Here is a 7,311-nt window from a genome sequence, read left to right on the forward strand (position 1 = left end):
CTTTGTGCTCCCCCAGCAATTTGCATACACCTTCACTGTTCTTGTGTTGGTCTGAATGTTCTCTATTATCTCTAGGCCGTGACCTCCCCAAGAACTGAAGCTGTGCGGGACTTAGTGAATCAGAGACAGCTCAAACAGTGTCAGCCTAAGGAAGGAAACCAGAAGGGGGAAAAAAAAAAAAACACTGATAGTACCCTGAGTTCCAGTCAGAGTCTCTTTCTCCAGCCGGACATATCTGCAGGCCACTTCAGAGGTGATTGCTCACCTTCTGTTTGTAGCTTCTTCGATCCCTTGGGGATTTCATGAAAATGCAAATTCTGAGGCAATACTTTGGGAGTGAGACCAGGAGGCTGCATACCCAAGATGCCCCAGTTGAAAATGCTTGCTACTGAGCTGCAAAGAATCTCTATATTTTTTTCTCTATTCCTAGGTCTCCTGGTTCCAGAACTCAACACCAGCATGTACTCAGTTAGAAAGGCCTAAGACCAAGACACCCATTTGAAGAGAACAGTGGTGTTGAAACCCAAGCCTTGCTTCAGGTAGGTTCAGGCCACAGCCAGTGAGAGGAAGTGGCCTATCTTCCACCCGTTCCATTTCATACAAAGTTTCCATGAGTTCCACGCAGCCTCAGGACTTCATTCATCAAAACAGGACACCTTTCCTGCCTACGTCACACAAAGGTACCAAGGAGTCTAGCAGTTCTGGACGTGAGTGACACTCTAGCCCATCTCCTCCTATATCCTTAGCCTGCTTTTAGTGTTGTTAATGCAACACTGTCTTGCTCTGTCTCTTCTATGCATACCTCTACACGGGCTGCTCTGGGAGAAGCAGCAGGGTGTAAAAGAGCACTGGACGCTTCCTCAAAGGACTGGGCACCTGCTCCGACTGCTGCTGCTCTTGTGCCGACTTCATGACTACAGTCCAGGCACGTGGTCTCTCTGAGCCTTGGCTTTTTATTTATAAATTGATGAAGATGTATGTTCCTGGCTCATCTGGCTTACTGTGGGGATAAAAGGGAGAACATAGGAGGGAAACTCTTTTGTAAATTGTAAGAGTCTGTACAAACGTTAAGGATTATCACAGAGAGGTTAGGAGGTATAGCTTTAAATCTCTGTAATTCTGCCCAGCTCAGGAGTGCAGCATCCTGCAATGTGGTGGTTTCCGAGGGAACGTATTGGTTGACTGACCATGGGAAGGCAAACTCTGAATTCTTTTTAGCAAAGCCCAGCTCATGTTGGTGAAAAGCACCCTGTGCCCACCTCTGTAGGAATTGTAACTCAACCCCACTTATCAAGACGATAACCTGGCTAGTGCAATCAGAAAAGGATAGCTGGAAGCAGGAAGTATTGAAACACTGCAATGGAGATACCAAACTCTGAAATGGATGGCTTCCTGGGGAAGCTTTCGCTGACAATTTTTTCTTTCAAGTTTGAAGGGTTGACTCACCTGTTTATATGCTAAAAAGAGCCCCCTTATTTTGATTGCTGAATACCTTCTCTCCTAGTAGTCAAACTTATTATGGAATAAAACATTTTGATAATTGCTTTTTAATATGATGAAAGGTTGGAACCTTTCCCAATGACAAGGGAATGAGGGAATAGAATGGAATGATGTCTTGTAATTTTTATAACTTCCAAATAGCAAATGAGAGAATCGTTCATTTATTCCCTGCAGTTTCCTTCCAGAATCACAGAATTACTCCTACACAGCAATTAGAAGGGAAGATGAATATTTGAGCGTTAGCTGTAACTTGTCTTTCTGGGGAGGAGGGGGATGATTTTAAGCAGCTTAATGAGAAAAGTTCATTAACAAATAGAAAATTTAGATGTTTCTTCTATATTTTCTGAAAGGGTTTTCTCTATTGATAAACAAATGATTATTGTAATTTACAAGGAACTAAAGTAATAGTCTAATGTTTGTATTTGAAGTGTCGCTCTTCCCTTTAAAAATATGATTCTTAAGCATGGTGTGGTGGTACATGCCTATAATCTTAGTACTTGGGAGTTGGAGGCAGGAAGATACGGAGTTCAAGGTCATCCTCAATTTCCCCGTGAGTTAAAAGACCAGTCTGGGCTCCATGCAATCGTCTCACAAACCTAAGTACGTATACATACACAGACACATGACACAAAAACACAGAGACATACATGCAGACCCACACAGACACAGACAGATACAGACACACACACATGCACACTCACACACATGCATGCACTTGCACATGCACAGTCACACACACTGAGGCAGTCCAATGATTTGGCACATGGAACAAGCCACACCTCCATATTCAGTCTCTTTGTAGTAGACTCAGCTTCCCATTATCCCAAGCCCACAGCTAACTTGGCCTATGTGTGTCATGGTTCAAAAGAGCTAGTCAAGAGAATCATTTCTCTTTTCATAGATTTCTCAATCCAAGCTTCCATTTCTGATGGAATTGCTGGCTTTTCTCACCTGTCTCTTAACTCATCTTTCTCTGTCTCTCCCTCTTCTTCCTCCCCCCTGCTTCCCTCTCCGTCTCTTCTTGTCTCTCCCCATTTCTTTCCTGTATGTCTTGCAATAAGGCTCTTCAAATCTTTAGAATCTGGTGGCTGTTCCATTTAAGGACAGCTGACTCATGTAATAGCACATCTCAGCTGGCAAAGGTTACTTTCTCAGCGGGCAAAGGTTACTTTCTCAGCGGGCAAAGGTTACTTCCTCTCTTGACTTGAAACTTTATTTCTTTTTGACACTTCTCTTCATTTCCACTTGACGGCTTTTTTTCTCACCCATGTCCTCTAGCAGTTAGCACTGAGAAAGAAATAATGAAAAAGGGACACGGTGTTTGTTAGTATTTTAAGCCTTTCAGCAGCATTATTGTTTTAGCTGAGGGTTGTGTGTTTGTGCCAAGGGTGAAAAATCAGAGGAACTTGGAAGATGTATTTTATGATATCCTAAACTCAGAGATTAGTTGTTGCAATAAAATTACCCACTTGCTCTCCTCTGCAAAACTTCCCTAATCCAAGTATTTTTAAACCACATCAAATCTTTTTTTAAGGAAAAAGGAGGTAAAGAAAATATTATTTTAGAAATCTTGCCATGGTTTAAATGTTTCACATCATGCTTTGTCGCCTCCATTCATTCATGAATTCACCATGCATAGTGATCCATTCAGTCAGTAAGCATTTATCAAGAACCTTGCTTGGTGCTGGTCCATTTGTCAGTCTCTAAAGACCCAAAGACAAATTAATAGAACAAAGATTAAAGTCCATCTCCAGTGTGTCAGGAGAAAAACAAAACTACCCTCAAAAAGCTCACACAGCAGGAAACATGTCTCACTGAAATACAATTTATATGCTACGACATGTACAAGTAAAGTGTTTGACAATGTGGAGGATGTAGTGGATTAATTTGAAATTGGGGAGGATGAAGAAAACCTCACAGGGAAAGTGATTTTTAAGTTGATCATTGAAAGATGAGTTGATATCGCTGGACCAGGGTATGTGTGTGTGTATGACGTGTGTGTATGTGTGTGTGTATGTGTGTGTGTGCGCGCGCACGCACGCGCGCACATGTGCACCTGCCTATGCTGCCTTTCATGATGAAGAAACAGCATTAAAACCAAGACTGATGCTTCTGCATTTGTGTGGTTACCAAGGGGAAGGTAGCGAGAGAGGCCTCCAACAGAAAACTGAAGCACTCAGAAGGCTAGGCTAAGCTTGAAAGGATCACTTTATAATCTCTTAATTGGCTTCCAGTCAGTTTCCCAACCCGTTCTAGTTGCCGTCTGCCATTTCTTGTGGCAATCATTTGGGTGAGGGCCATAGTGATTAGTACGTTATGTATACCCAATTGTATGTCCTCTCTGCTTCTGAATTCCCTGGCTCATTCTTCCTCTTAGTCTCCAGCCCTTGAGGGTCCTAAGGCAGCAGCCTGTGGTCTGTCTGTTAGTCATGAGATTTGAAGTCTCAAAAATCTAATCCTGAGGACAAAAGTCACAAGAAAACTGGACCATTTTCTTCTTGGAAAAGGGCACAGGAGAATGTGCATTAAATAGGGGCAATGAAGGTAAGTTGATTTTCATCTTTTCCTGAGCTCCTTGGTTTCATATATATATATGAATATATGAATACATATATACATATACATATATACATACACACACACACACATATATGTGGAGAGAGAGAGAGAGAGAGAGAGAGAGAGAGAGAGAGAGAGAGAGAGAAATAAGTGAAGATATACCGTCGTTATCTTAGGTACTTTAATGTAATCATTCATATTTTATCCATTTAAATCTCTTCCTTTTTCTTTCTCACAGGTTAACAAAGTGAAGGACTTATAGGGAGGGTGTGATTAAAACAGATCTGAATTTGGATTTCATCTCCCATGTATTAGTCATGTGACCTCAACCCATTTATTTAATTTCTTGGTGCTTTAATTTGTTCTTTTATTATACAGATATAGTAAGCGGTATCTATCTTATAAGTATGGTTTAAAGATTAAGATAATGTATTTAAGGTCTGCAGAGCCTGATTGTCTCATTATCATTTAATTATGCTCCTCATAGCTTTATTCCCAATTCCTCTTTTAAAGTGTTGCTTTAGTGTCTTCAAAGTGACCAATGTTAGAGAGGCCAATGTACTCACAACCCCCCAAAGCTGAAGTTATTCTACAAGAAAGGTTATTTGTACTTCAAAGTTCACTGTGGCAACTGACATCAGTTATAGAAGCGATACTAATCATCAAGTTCCTGTAATTGCTCTGATTATATCCCCAGGAATGATAGCTAGCTAAAGTTTCCCTTGCATGAACACAAGCTTTCCTACACAAACTATATATCTAAAAGGCTGGGGAAGGAGATGGTCTACATTTACATGGCAAACAGCTGTTTCCTTGAGCAGAGTTACCTAAATAACATCACAAGGTCCTGTGGACGAAAGAGAGCTGCTGCTACACCCTGCATTTCTTCCAGTAGTTTGGTACCCTATCTATTATGTCCTTATGTAAGAGGACCTCACTGAGTCATAGCATACAAGATTGCTGTTTCAGACGAAGGGAAGAAAATGTGTGTGGCCCAGGTAACCAATTTTTCAATAAAAGTATAGAGTCTTCCCATACTAAAAAAGATCTATTTTTAAAATTCCAAGCAACTGCTAATGGAGCACAATAGAGGACCATCTTTATGTACTGTGATTATTATGTCTGGAATATTTAAAGGCCTTGGCAAACTAACGGAGAAAATGTACTGACACATACCCACCTTTTAGGAACTGTTCATTCTCTACTTTTTATTAAATATTTTCTTTATTTACATCTCAAATGTTCTTCCTTTTCCTGCTTTCCCCTCTGAAAACCCCCCTATTCCCTCCCCGCTCCTCCTGATCATCAACCCATGCTCCCCCTCTTCCTGGCCCTGGCGTTCTCCTACACTGGGACCTGCACAGGACCAAAGGCCTCTCCTGCCCTTGATGACCGACTAGGCCATCCTCTGCTACATATGCAGCTGGATCCATGAGTCCCTCCATGTGTACTCTTGGTGGTTGGTGGTTTAGTCCCTGGGAGATCTGAGGGTACTAGTTAGTTCATATTGTTGTTTGTCCTAAGGGGCTGCAAACCCTTCAGTTCCTTGGGTCCTTTCTCTAGCTCTAGAGTGGGGTGTTGAAGTCTCCCACTACTATTGTGTGTTGTGTAATGTGTGCTTTGAACTTTAGTAAAGTTTCTTTTATGAATGTGGATGCCTTTGCATTTGGAGCATAGAGGTTCAGAATTGAGAGTTTATCTTGGGAGATTTTACCTTTGATGAATATGAAGTGTCCCTCCTTATCTTTTTGATCACTTTAGGGTGAAAGTTGATTTTATTTGATATTAGAATGGATACTCCAGCTTGTTTCTTGGGGCCATTGGCTTGGAGAATTGTTTTCCAGCCTTTTACTCTTAGGTAGTGTCTGTCATTGTCACTGAGGTGGATTTCCTGTATGCAGCAAAATGCTGGGTCCTGTTTAAAGCAGTCTGTTAGTCTATGTCTTTTTAATAGGGAATTGAATCCATTCATGTTAAGAGATGTTAGGGAAAAGTAATTGCTGTGTCTTGTTATTTATTTATTTATTTATTGTTTTTTTTTTCGGAGAAAGGGTTACTTCCTGTTATTTTTGTTGTTAGAGTTGGAATTCTGTTCATGTGGCTACCTTCTTTTAGTTTTGTTGAATAATTATTTTCTTGTTTTTTCTAGGATATAATTTCTGTCCTTGTGCTGGATTTTTCCATTTATTATCCTTTGAAGGGCTGGATTTGTGGAAAGATGTGGTGCAAATTTGGTTTTGTCATGGAATACCTTGGTTTCTCCATCTATGGTAATTGAGGGTTTTGCTGGGTGTAGTAGCCTGGGCTGGCATTTGTGTTCTCTTAAGATCTGTATGACATCAGCCCAGGATCTTCTGGCTTTCATAGTCTCTGACAAGAAGTCTGATATGTCTGCCTTTATATATTACTTGACCTTTTCCCTTACTACTTTTAATATTCTTTCTTTGTTTAGTGCATTAGGTGTTTTAATTATTATGTGACAGGAGGAATTTCTTTTCTGGTCCAGTCTACTTGGAGTTCTGTAGATTTCTTGTATGTTCATGGGCATCTCTTTCTTTAGGTCAGGGAAGTTTTCTTCTATAATTTTGTTGAAGATATTTACTGGCCCTTTAAGTAGGGAATCTTCACTCCCCTCTATACTTATTTTCCTTAGGCTTGGTCTTCTCATTGCATCCTGGATTTCCTGGATATTTTGGGTTAGGACCTTTTTGCTTTTTGCATTTTCTTTGACTGTTGTGTCAGTGTTTTCTATGGTATCTTCTGCACCTGAGATGCTCTCTTCTATCTCTTGTATTCTATTGGTGATGCTTGCATCTATGACTCCTAACCTCTTTCCTAGGTTTCTATCTCCAGAGTTGTCTCCCTTTGTGATTTCTTTATTGTTTTTACTTCCATTTTTAGATCTTTGATGGTTTTGTTCAATTCCTTCACATGTTTGGTTGTGTTTTCCTGTAATTCTTTAAGGGATTTTTGTGTTTCCTCTTTAAGGGCTTGTACCTGTTTACCTGTGTTCTCCTGTATTTCTTTAAGGGAGTTATGTCCTTCTTAAAGTCTTGTATCAGCATCATGAGATATGATTTAAATTGAAATCTTACTTTTCCAGTGTGTTGGGGTATCCAGGACTTGCTGTGGTGGGAGTACTGGGTTCTGATGATGCCAAACAGTCTCGGTTTCTATTGGTAAGATTCTTGCGTTTGCCTTTCATCATCTGGTAATCTCTGGTGTTAGATGTTCTTGCTGTCTCTGGCTGGA

At 40.5% G+C, this 7,311-nt stretch overlaps 1 protein-coding gene across 1 annotated transcript in view; it reads left to right on the forward strand.

The window, feature by feature from the left end:
- Positions 1–233: 233 nt before the first annotated feature.
- Brs3 (bombesin receptor subtype 3) overlaps positions 234–7,311 on the forward strand; it is a 49,220-nt gene continuing 42,142 nt past the window's right edge. Inside the window, exons 1-2 of the mRNA XM_031373806.1 lie at positions 234–253; positions 431–539. The gene's annotated coding sequence lies outside the window, so the exon portion shown is untranslated. The remainder of the gene's footprint in view (positions 254–430; positions 540–7,311) is intronic.

This window comes from Mastomys coucha, chromosome X, assembly GCF_008632895.1.
Source record: "Mastomys coucha isolate ucsf_1 chromosome X, UCSF_Mcou_1, whole genome shotgun sequence".
In the NCBI taxonomy this organism is placed as follows: Eukaryota; Metazoa; Chordata; class Mammalia; order Rodentia; family Muridae; genus Mastomys; species Mastomys coucha.